The 13,091-nt window shown below is 31.0% G+C and overlaps 1 long non-coding RNA gene across 1 annotated transcript; it reads right to left on the bottom strand.

Moving 5' to 3' along the window:
* Positions 1-10,185: 10,185 nt before the first annotated feature.
* LOC110007303 (uncharacterized) lies at positions 10,186-11,593 on the bottom strand. Its single transcript, XR_016058187.1, has 2 exons — positions 11,443-11,593; positions 10,186-10,706 (listed from the first exon to the last, which is right to left on the bottom strand). It is a non-coding gene; the product is annotated as an uncharacterized LOC110007303 (long non-coding RNA).
* Positions 11,594-13,091: the final 1,498 nt, after the last annotated feature.

Genomic DNA, 13,091 nt, shown 5'->3' with positions numbered 1-13,091 from the left:
CAACCTTTTTCGATGGATTTTTGATGTGCATCTGTATTTCTACATTTTAAAGTTGCAACCTTCTATAAACTTTTTCCTTTAGAGATAGGTAGGCTATTATCACTCTTTAGAAACAAATTTTTATAGGTATATGAGGATAGTATAAAACTCTAAAGCTTAACCTCAATATAATGTGAAGAAAAAAAAAAAACAAAATATTGAGACATATATATGAAAAAGCTACCAACTGGCAGTAACTACATGTACAATTTTTTTTTTAAAGGATTGTTCTCATTAATAGGGTGTAACTGTAAAATTATATAAAAACATAATTCTAAACGCATAAAATAACCCAAAAATGGGCTTAACAGTATTAGGGATATTTTTATCATTTCAAAATTTTAAAATAGTTTCCTCATATATTTCATGGTGTGAAGGTGAGAAGTATATATGCCGGAAAATTTGATTTGTGATGTGTAGAAAAATATTAAAAAATAAAATACTGATAGATCCTTTCAACCATCCGATCAACACTAGAAAACTTAAAGCGTCTCTGAAATTTTTGTAGCATTTAGGTGACATCTGTTTGATAGCTTTTTCACTCATGCACAACCTGGGCCAGAGGAACTCGACCTGGTCACATTTGCCCTGGACCGAACCCTGTCTTGAGTACATGGCTCCCACCCGTTTATAATCCCTATTTCCGGCATGCCCTATTTCGACTAATCAAGATAATTAAGATAATGTTGCAATCGTGAACAATCAAAGTAAGACGCGCATCCAAATTTTTTCATAAGATGTAATTTTGGTGTTGAAAATTCTTATGATCATCCGATAATCTATTTTCATATCTAATTATAAAGTTTTAAACTTTAAAAATAGTTCAAATCAAGTATATTTATAAACGCATTAAAATCTAATAAATGGTCAGTCCATATAATATATTGCAAGATGTATTTCTTTTAAGCTTTGAAATCTTTCTTTTCTCCATATCCATACATCCTGGTGTCGAGATAATCAATTAGATATTTTTCACATATCCGAACAGCCTTTTATGAGGGATTTTTACAGTGCACTTTAATTCTGCATTTTAAGGTATCAACGTGCTTTTTTCTTTTTTAAAGATGATAAAGAGGTTAATTGTTATTATCAAGATGATATGCTTTAATTATGTTTAGTGCTTGTTAATCGTTATTTACCAACCTCTTTTTCATTTGTATTTTTAGATTTATACTAAATTTACTTCACCCATCTTCTTCCTTTGCTCATCTTCTCCTAAATTTGGGAGCTTCCTTGGATACCAGCCATGGTTTTCCAGCTCTCTTTCTCTCTCCTTCTCTCTCTCTCCGGGGTATTCACTAACTTCTCATTTCATTTCTCTCTCTCTCTCTAGTGAATGTCTCCTTCTCTCTAGTCACACACACATAAAACCCACATACACAGTGGAATAAGCTTGTTTTGGAAAGTATGTTAATGGGATTACATTATTTTATTCATTTAGGAATCTAATAGCTATCTAAGGACATGATACGACGCTTTTCTTTTCTTCTTGCTGTTTTGACATAATGCATGGCACGTAGGAAATGCATATATTGGAGCCGTATTTATGTATAGTATTTTTAATAGAAAAAGTATATACAATGAGACTATTTTTTTTTTAGTACAAAGTCGTCACAATTAATTTTGACCGATGTAAAAGTGGGTAATCATGTTTAAAGTTCAAAATTTTTTTTTTTAAACTTTATGATACATTCATGCTATTAAATTTTATATCGAATGATTATAAATAATTGTGACTTTCTTATATTAAAAGCAAATGATATTATTGTATACCACCCCTTTCCAATATTTGGCAATGAACATAGAGGAAAGTCGGTGAAAGGAATAATCGCCTTTTTTTTATAGATATATGAGGTTGAGAAGTATTATAAGTGCGGAATTTAAGCTCACTGTAATGTTTAGAAAAAATAATGAAAATAAAATTCTGATACATATATATGAAAAGCAACCAACTGGCAGTAATAAATGCTTCAATTATGTGCTCATTAATAGGGTGTACCTGCAAAAAAGATTATATTATAACTTAATTCTAAAAGCATAGAATGACAAAAATAGCCCTAAAAGCTCTAGGAATATTTTGTTCATTTTAACTTTTAATATATTTCCAATATAACGCGATGAACATGGAGGGAAGTCAGTAAGAGGAATAATAGTCTTTTTATCTTTGGCAAAGTACTTTCTTAGGAATAAAACTACCATTTTTATATTTTAATTTTAATTTATTTCACGTACTAATGCCCCTCATATTAAAGATTAGATATTCCTAAAAATATTAAGTTCAAAATCCATCTTAAAAGTGGTAGGATTAGGGGGGATATATATTGATTTTTTTTATTTTGACAAATTCTCTGTACCTGATTATTGGGCCATAGACAGTTTTTAACAGGGCACACACACAAAAACAAAAAAAAAATTGAATAAATAATTGTGCAAAATATCCCTGGACGTTTCAAGGCATTTTGGTTTATTGTTTATTAATTTTTCTTAAATGGGTACACCATTTTTAGACGTATGGACGCCCCAATTTTCACATTACGAACATTTCGAACAAAAAATAAAAAATAAAAAATAAAATCAATTTGTGGATGTTGGAAAAGCTGGGTTCAATCTAAGTTGTTGAAGGCACATCATTTGCAAGATATACTATCCCTTTGGTTTTAAGGGATTATATAATATAGATTGTTACACTGTAGTTGTCACTGGTGAAATTATTTTCTCAAACTTTGTGACACATCCCTAATCTGATTTCAGTTAAGGGGTATGTCACAAAGTTTGAAGAAATAATTTGTGGAACGTTGAACGAGTTATATGTACACACCAGTGTTTTAAAAAACGTCGAGTCGAAAATCGTGAAAAGGGGACCGGATCGCTTAAAAAATCGGAAATCGTCCGGTTCTAGAGAGAACCGGACGATTCTGTACAGTGAATCGCCGATTCACTGTACGGAATCGGCGAGTCCGAACAAAGAATCGGCAAGTCCGTATGGATTTTTTTTTTTTTTTTTTTTTTTTTTTGTAATCCATGATAGATTTTTTTGTAATACTTGATCGACTTTTTTGTAATCCATGATTGAATTTTTTTTGTTTTTTTGTAATCCATGATCGAATTTTTTGGTTTTTTGTAACCCATAATAGAATTTTTTGTAATCCATGATCGAAATGTTTGTTTTCTTTTCTTGTAATCCATGATCGATTTTTTTGTTTTTGTTTTTTTTTTTGGTAACCCATGATAGAATTTTTTGTAATCCATGATCGAATGTTTTGTAATACATGATCGAAATGTTTGTTTTTTTTTTGTAATCCATGATCGAAATGTTTGTTTTTTTTTTTGTAATCCATGATTGAATTTTTTGTTTTTTGCTTTTTTTGTAACCCATGATAGAGTTTTTTGTAATCCATGATTGAATTTTTTGTAATCCATGATCGAACTGTTTTTTTCTTTTTTTGTAATCCACGATTGAATTTTTTATTTTTTTTTGTTTGTTTTTTTTTGTAATCCATGATCGAATTTTATGTAATCCATGATCGAATTTTATGTAATCCATGATTGAATTTTTTGAAAATTTGTGATTTTTTTTTTTTAATCCATGATCGAATTTTTTTTTGTAATCCATGATAGAATTTTTTGAAAATTTGTGATTTTTTTTTTAATCCATGATCGATTTTTTTGAAAATTTGTTATTTTTTTTTTTAATCCATATTATTCAAAGAGAAAATGAGAGAGATGATGATTCTGAGGCCACCCTATCCCAGCCATATTATTCACATATCGAGTCCCAACAGCAACAGTGTAGGGATGAGCATGAAATACTGTAAATTAAATGCTGAATGGCGGTTCATGCAGGGAAAGAACATATAAATATTCGCATATTCATTCAAAAACATGAAAATTCTTAATGGAGTACCCTCATTTTTTATTGAATTCCTAAAAAAAAATATTTATAATGAATTTTAATAATTTTTTCGAATTTTTTTTAAGCTTTATTCTGACCGATTCACCCGATTCCCGATCCGGATCGTCGATTCGCCGATCCAGATCAGTTTTTTGGAAACCCGATCCGGGTCACCGATCCGTTTTTTAAACCATTGGTACACACCGTCCAATTTCACATCTAATAACTAAAAGTGATTGTAACTTTCTTTTGCTAAAGCTAAATGATCTTATTGTATACTTCATTGATTTTAATGATCAATAACACACTTAAGTGAACAAAAAAAAAAAAAATCCCAAAATAAATTATGAAAAAGTATCCCTAGAGCTATGAATTAATAGCATAGTCGTTTTTATTATCAACCTTCCTCAAAATAACCGATAGAGAAGGATAACATGTGGAGTGTTAGCGTATGGATATCTTGTTAGTATTGATATACATCATTATGAATACAAATCAGTATAGATATGTATCTGTATGGGTATATATCTTTTAATTAGGTATCTCTTGATTATGATAAGATTAGTTAGTAATTATTCATAACCGTTTGTATTTATTTTTAATTGTTGCTGGCTATATATTTATATGGGGTCTTGTATATTCATGATCAATCAATAAAGAGAGAGTAGAGGTCTTGTATATTCATGATCAATCAATAAAGAGAGAGTTCTACTTAGTATTATGAGTTTCTAATGAACCACAACTAGCAATGGTGCTCAATATTATTGTCTAATTCCCCTTGAAACTAGGTGTCAGATAGAAAAGAAGATCAGACAAATGTGAAAATTAATAATTGAAAGCAGTGTTTTAAAAAACGTCGAGTCGAACCGGACTCGCCCGGTTCGACTCGGAAATCGTGAAAAGGGGACCGGATCGCTTAAAAAATCGGAAATCGTCCGGTTTTAGAGAGAACCGGACGATTCTGTACAGTGAATCGCCGATTCACTGTACGGAATCGGCGAGTCCGAACAGTGAATCGGCGAGTCCGTACGGAATTTTTTTTTTTTTTTTTTTTTGTTTGTAATCCATGATAGATTTTTTTGTAATACTTGATCGATTTTTTTGTAATCCATGAGCGAATTGTTTTTGTTTTTTTTGTAATCCATGATCGATTTTTTTGGTTTTTTGTAACCCATAATAGAATTTTTTGTAATCCATGATCGAAATGTTTGTTTTCTTTTCTTGTAATCCATGATCGATTTTTTTGTTTTTTTTTTTTTTTTTGTAACCCATGATAGAATTTTTTGTAATCCATGATCGAATGTTTTGTAATACATGATCGAAATGTTTGTTTTTTTTTTGTAATCCATGATCGAAATGTTTGTTTTTTTTTTGGTAATCCATGATTGAATTTTTTGTTTTTTGCTTTTTTTGTAACCCATGATAGAGTTTTTTGTAATCCATGATTGAATTTTTTGTAATCCATGATCGAACTGTTTTTTTCTTTTTTTGTAATCCACGATTGAATTTTTTATTTTTTTTTGTTTGTTTTTTTTTGTAATCCATGATCGAATTTTATGTAATCCATGATCGAATTTTATGTAATCCATGATCGAATTTTATGTAATCCATGATTGAATTTTTTGAAAATTTGTGATTTTTTTTTTTTAATCCATGATCGAATTTTTTTTTGTAATCCATGATAGAATTTTTTGAAAATTTGTGATTTTTTTTTTAATCCATGATCGATTTTTTTGAAAATTTGTTATTTTTTTTTTTAATCCATATTATTCAAAGAGAAAATGAGAGAGATGATGATTCTGAGGCCACCCTATCCCAGCCATATTATTCACATATCGAGTCCCAACAGCAACAGTGTAGGGATGAGCATGAAATACTGTAAATTAAATGCTGAATGGCGGTTCATGCAGGGAAAGAACATATAAATATTCGCATATTCATTCAAAAACATGAAAATTCTTAATGGAGTACCCTCATTTTTTATTGAATTCCTAAAAAAAAATATTTATAATGAATTTTAATAATTTTTTCGAATTTTTTTTAAGCTTTATTCTGACCGATTCACCCGATTCCCGATCCGGATCGTCGATTCGCCGATCCAGATCAGTTTTTTGGAAACCCGATCCGGGTCAGCAATCCGTTTTTTAAACCATTGGTACACACCGTCCAATTTCACATCTAATAACTAAAAGTGATTGTAACTTTCTTTTGCTAAAGCTAAATGATCTTATTGTATACTTCATTGATTTTAATGATCAATAACACACTTAAGTGACCAAAAAAAAAAAAATCCCAAAATAAATTATGAAAAAGTATCCCTAGAGCTATGAATTAATAGCATAGTCGTTTTTATTATCAACCTTCCTCAAAATAACCGATAGAGAAGGATAACATGTGGAGTGTTAGCGTATGGATATCTTGTTAGTATTGATATACATCATTATGAATACAAATCAGTATAGATATGTATCTGTATGGGTATATATCTTTTAATTAGGTATCTCTTGATTATGATAAGATTAGTTAGTAATTATTCATAACCGTTTGTATTTATTTTTAATTGTTGCTGGCTATATATTTATATGGGGTCTTGTATATTCATGATCAATCAATAAAGAGAGAGTAGAGGTCTTGTATATTCATGATCAATCAATAAAGAGAGAGTTCTACTTAGTATTATGAGTTTCTAATGAACCACAACTAGCAATGGTGCTCAATATTATTGTCTAATTCCCCTTGAAACTAGGTGTCAGATAGAAAAGAAGATCAGACAAATGTGAAAATTAATAATTGAAAGCAGTGTTTTAAAAAACGTCGAGTCAAACCGGACTCGCCCGGTTCGACTCGGAAATCGTGAAAAGGGGACCGGATCGCTTAAAAAATCGGAAATCGTCCGGTTTTAGAGAGAACCGGACGATTCTGTACAGTGAATCGCCGATTCACTGTACGGAATCGGCGAGTCCGAACAGTGAATCGGCGAGTCCGTACGGAATTTTTTTTTTTTTTTTTTTTTGTTTGTAATCCATGATAGATTTTTTTGTAATACTTGATCGATTTTTTTGTAATCCATGAGCGAATTGTTTTTGTTTTTTTTGTAATCCATGATCGATTTTTTTGGTTTTTTGTAACCCATAATAGAATTTTTTGTAATCCATGATCGAAATGTTTGTTTTCTTTTCTTGTAATCCATGATCGATTTTTTTGTTTTTTTTTTTTTTTTTGTAACCCATGATAGAATTTTTTGTAATCCATGATCGAATGTTTTGTAATACATGATCGAAATGTTTGTTTTTTTTTTGTAATCCATGATCGAAATGTTTGTTTTTTTTTTGGTAATCCATGATTGAATTTTTTGTTTTTTGCTTTTTTTGTAACCCATGATAGAGTTTTTTGTAATCCATGATTGAATTTTTTGTAATCCATGATCGAACTGTTTTTTTCTTTTTTTGTAATCCACGATTGAATTTTTTATTTTTTTTTGTTTGTTTTTTTTTGTAATCCATGATCGAATTTTATGTAATCCATGATCGAATTTTATGTAATCCATGATCGAATTTTATGTAATCCATGATTGAATTTTTTGAAAATTTGTGATTTTTTTTTTTTAATCCATGATCGAATTTTTTTTTGTAATCCATGATAGAATTTTTTGAAAATTTGTGATTTTTTTTTTAATCCATGATCGATTTTTTTGAAAATTTGTTATTTTGTTTTTTAATCCATATTATTCAAAGAGAAAATGAGAGAGATGATGATTCTGAGGCCACCCTATCCCAGCCATATTATTCACATATCGAGTCCCAACAGCAACAGTGTAGGGATGAGCATGAAATACTGTAAATTAAATGCTGAATGGCGGTTCATGCAGGGAAAGAACATATAAATATTCGCATATTCATTCAAAAACATGAAAATTCTTAATGGAGTACCCTCATTTTTTATTGAATTCCTAAAAAAAAATATTTATAATGAATTTTAATAATTTTTTCGAATTTTTTTTAAGCTTTATTCTGACCGATTCACCCGATTCCCGATCCGGATCGTCGATTCGCCGATCCAGATCAGTTTTTTGGAAACCCGATCCGGGTCAGCAATCCGTTTTTTAAACCATTGGTACACACCGTCCAATTTCACATCTAATAACTAAAAGTGATTGTAACTTTCTTTTGCTAAAGCTAAATGATCTTATTGTATACTTCATTGATTTTAATGATCAATAACACACTTAAGTGAACAAAAAAAAAAAAAATCCCAAAATAAATTATGAAAAAGTATCCCTAGAGCTATGAATTAATAGCATAGTCGTTTTTATTATCAACCTTCCTCAAAATAACCGATAGAGAAGGATAACATGTGGAGTGTTAGCGTATGGATATCTTGTTAGTATTGATATACATCATTATGAATACAAATCAGTATAGATATGTATCTGTATGGGTATATATCTTTTAATTAGGTATCTCTTGATTATGATAAGATTAGTTAGTAATTATTCATAACCGTTTGTATTTATTTTTAATTGTTGCTGGCTATATATTTATATGGGGTCTTGTATATTCATGATCAATCAATAAAGAGAGAGTAGAGGTCTTGTATATTCATGATCAATCAATAAAGAGAGAGTTCTACTTAGTATTATGAGTTTCTAATGAACCACAACTAGCAATGGTGCTCAATATTATTGTCTAATTCCCCTTGAAACTAGGTGTCAGATAGAAAAGAAGATCAGACAAATGTGAAAATTAATAATTGAAAGCAGTGTTTTAAAAAACGTCGAGTCAAACCGGACTCGCCCGGTTCGACTCGGAAATCGTGAAAAGGGGACCGGATCGCTTAAAAAATCGGAAATCGTCCGGTTTTAGAGAGAACCGGACGATTCTGTACAGTGAATCGCCGATTCACTGTACGGAATCGGCGAGTCTGAACAGTGAATCGGCGAGTCCGTACGGAATTTTTTTTTTTTTGTTTGTAATCCATGATAGATTTTTTTGTAATACTTGATCGATTTTTTTGTAATCCATGAGCGAATTTTTTTTGTTTTTTTTGTAATCCATGATCGATTTTTTTGGTTTTTTGTAACCCATAATAGAATTTTTTGTAATCCATGATCGAAATGTTTGTTTTCTTTTCTTGTAATCCATGATCGATTTTTTTGTTTTTTTGTTTTTTTTTTGTAACCCATGATAGAATTTTTTGTAATCCATGATCGAATGTTTTGTAATACATGATCGAAATGTTTGTTTTTTTTTTGTAATCCATGATCGAAATGTTTGTTTTTTTTTTTGTAATCCATGATTGAATTTTTTGTTTTTTGCTTTTTTTGTAACCCATGATAGAGTTTTTTGTAATCCATGATTGAATTTTTTGTAATCCATGATCGAACTGTTTTTTTTTTTTTTGGTAATCCACGATTGAATTTTTTGTTTTTTTTTGTTTGTTTTTTTTTGTAATCCATGATCGAATTTTATGTAATCCATGATCGAATTTTATGTAATCCATGATCGAATTTTATGTAATTCATGATCAAATTTTATGTAATCCATGATTGAATTTTTTGAAAATTTGTGATTTTTTTTTTTTAATCCATGATCGAATTTTTTTTTGTAATCCATGATAGAATTTTTTGAAAATTTGTGATTTTTTTTTTAATCCATGATCGATTTTTTTGAAAATTTGTTATTTTTTTTTTTAATCCATATTATTCAAAGAGAAAATGAGAGATATGATGATTCTGAAGCCACCCTATCCCAGCCATATTATTCACATATCGAGTCCCAACAGCAACAGTGTAGGGATGAGCACGAAATACTGTAAATTAAATGCTGAATGGCGGTTCATGCAGGGAAAAAACATATCAATATTCGCATATTCATTCAAAAACATGAAAATTCTTAATGGAGTACCCTCATTTTTTATTGAATTCCTAAAAAACAATACTTATAATGAATTTTAATAATTTTTTCGAATTTTTTTTAAGCTTTATTCTGACCGATTCACCCGATTCCCGATCCGGATCGCCGATTTGCCGATCCGGATCGGTTTTTTGGAAGCCCGATCCGAGTCACCGATCCGTTTTTTAAACCATTGATTGAAAGTGTATTAGTTCCGTAGGGTTCGTATAGAAGTTGTATATTCTGATCAATATGTATATAAAAAAGGTAAGTGCAATATCCTGTATTTTATAGTAAGTGTAAACGCAATATGAGTGTCGATGATTTTCTTTATGTTCTTATCATGTGTCATTGGTCTATATAAAACAAGTTTGTATGTTCATACATTAATGGACACATAGATTCTCTTGATTCTAACAAAAAAAATAACAATAAAAGATAGGGCATTCAAGCACTCGAGGACCATATAACTTGGCCCATGTAAGAAAAACACACTAAGATAAAACGCTCATTATTTAGATAAAAAAGGAAAAGAGGGTTGAAATGTTATTTGAATAAAAAAGGGGTTGATATGGGTCCTTAAGTGCACGACCACTTGTAATCGTGCGTATAGAACTTGTCTGGGTTGGGCCCTGTATATAAGAATTGTACACTCTCGTGAAGTTTAAATTCTTGGCCATCTTTAAGAATGCAAGTGGTGTCAGTCACATGGCGAATAATGGATGGATTAGGGATATGAGCAGCATCAAATGGAGGGCAGCCCAGCACCACATTGTTTAGGGGGCAAATGCATACGTTTGTAAAGGTAATGGCGTATTCATCTGTTGCGCCGACCTTGGCGATTTCCAGTTCTACTGTAAGTGGACACACAGCGGCTGCATATCCTGAGGGAAATGTAAAAACAAAGAATGATAAATTAGGGTTTCTATCTCTAATAGTATTAGTCTTGCTCATTTAGTGGTATAGTTTTTTTTTTTTTTTGGTAATTAAGTGATAAGGGGATGACGAGTCTTTACCAGTTTTTTAAGTCGTTAGTGGTTTTTGTAGGCGTTAGGTGGCAATGGAAGCCTAGACCTGGAGCACAAGTAGTGCTTCCACCACAACCCCAATCCCATTTTCACTAGTGATATAGTTATTATGGGGTAATTGCCTATTTAGAAACAGCTGGTTATGGGCCCGACCCGGCGCAATCAGCTCACCCTAGAAAAGTAGGGCTTGGGCCACAAACCTGTGGCACAAGGAGTTGGGCTAGGGCCAGTTTATCCCGGCCCTCTTTTTTTTTTTTTTTCATTTGTTTTGAGCCTCGCCTTGACCTTGTAGGGCCGGTCCCGGCCTAGGTCGGCCCCATGGGGACAAGAGCCTGGCCAAGATTCAAAACTAAGGATGTTAAAACTTATATTAAAAAATCTCATTTCTTTTAAAATGATCTCTTTTATAGATTTATACTACTCATGGTTTAGATTATCAATCTTTGAAATTTTAAATCTAAAATCCACATTTGAAATAAATTTTGGAGAAACGACCCATTAAACATGTGAGGCAAACCTTATACAAACCTTGTCGATAAAAAGAAAAAGAAAAAAGAAAAAAAGAAAAAGAAAAGAAGTAGAAAAGAAAGACCTTTTCCGATGATGCACAGGAGCAGGAGAGTGGACAAAAGCTTCACTGTGGCTGCTGCCATATTACGCTGGGTCTCTTTCTCTCTCCAAAATGCTTAAGCTGGTTCTCTCTCTCTCTCTCTCTCTTTAATGTGCTTTCTCTATCTCTCTATGTGACGATGAGGATGAGAATTTATAGGGGAGAGGAAACCATGGGTTCCTTTTGAAATGGTGAACAGGTTTAATGTTCGCATACGCACGCTGCATGCCCTTATCATCTGCCTTATTTGAAGTCCCCTCTTATCCATGATCTTTCTCTTTGGTACATTCATTAAATTTTCACTTGATATTCTCTCTAGATTTGATTCAAGGTGCCCATTGTTTTTTAGGTCTGGTTTTTTGGTTTGAAAGGGAACAAATTCCACAAGCTCTCTTTCTTTCCAAAGTGGTTCCTTGAAACTCTCTCTCTCTCTCTTTAGATTTGTCTAGATTTGTTCTTAAATAAGGCCTTATTATCTTTCCAAAAGAAGCATTATATTTCTCTCTCTTGGTTTCTCATATTAAAATGAGGAATTATTCTCTAAAATCTTTGTACTCTTAAATGGGGGCATTGTTAGCTAGAATCTTTATACTTGGGCGACTTTTTTTATGATTTTTGTGGGTCTCCAATGAAATCAAAGAATGAATTAGGCACAAAGTCCAAAAAAAGAAAAGTTTTGTGTTTGGTGACTCACTTCAAGCTATCCAATTTGACATTTAATGATTGATAATAATAGTGACCTCCACGTACTAGAGATAAATGATCTCTTTATAGACAATCTCATAAAAATATATTAATATATTTAAAATAGGGTTTATATACTATGAGACTATTTACCATTGTTACAAGTAAGTCACAATTACTCATAGCCATTAGATTTCAAATCGGATGGCTTGGAATGTGCAATGAAGTTCGATTTTTTTCCTACTCTTTGAATCTAGTCAATAACACACTTACAACTACCCTATTTAAAATATGACGGACAAGAGTAATTGTGACTTCATAAAAAGAAGGGAAAGTTTATATGGAGTCAAGGCTCTAAACAATAAAACTTGAGCCCATCTCAAAATTTCTTTAGAAGAGATTGTTTTGATGCCCAAATATCTTCAAAGTGATCATCTCGACATCAAGATGCATGAACATGAGAAAATAATAGATTTCAAGTTTTAGAAATAGTGTATTTTGCAATGTATTTTTGGACTGTCAATTTTCAAGATTTTGTACACTATTTTTTAAGCTTAAAATTTTATAAATAAATATGCAAATATATTTTAAGGCTATCACAAATATTTCCAGTATTGAAACAACATTTCTCGATACTATTTGAAGGTAAGCTCTAATTTGATTGTTTAGAGCCTAGGTTCTATACAAACTGCACCCTAAAAATAAATGACCTCTTTGTATACATTTCCTTTAAAATATGGGTGCAGTTTGTATAGAACCTAGGCTCTAAACAATCAAATTAGAGCCTACCTTGAAATAGTGTCGAGAAATATGGTTTCAATATTGAAAATATTTGTGATAGCCTTAAAATATATTTTCATATTTATATATAAAGTTTAAACGTTCAAAAATATTATAGATCGATAGATCTATGAAAACTTGAAAATCTTGAAAATTGACGGTCCAAA

Source organism: Amborella trichopoda, chromosome 6 (assembly GCF_054954075.1).
Source record: "Amborella trichopoda isolate Santa Cruz 75 chromosome 6, AtrichopodaSantaCruz75HAP2 v2.0, whole genome shotgun sequence".
In the NCBI taxonomy this organism is placed as follows: Eukaryota; Viridiplantae; Streptophyta; class Magnoliopsida; order Amborellales; family Amborellaceae; genus Amborella; species Amborella trichopoda.
This window is presented reverse-complemented; position numbering and strand designations above follow the sequence as displayed.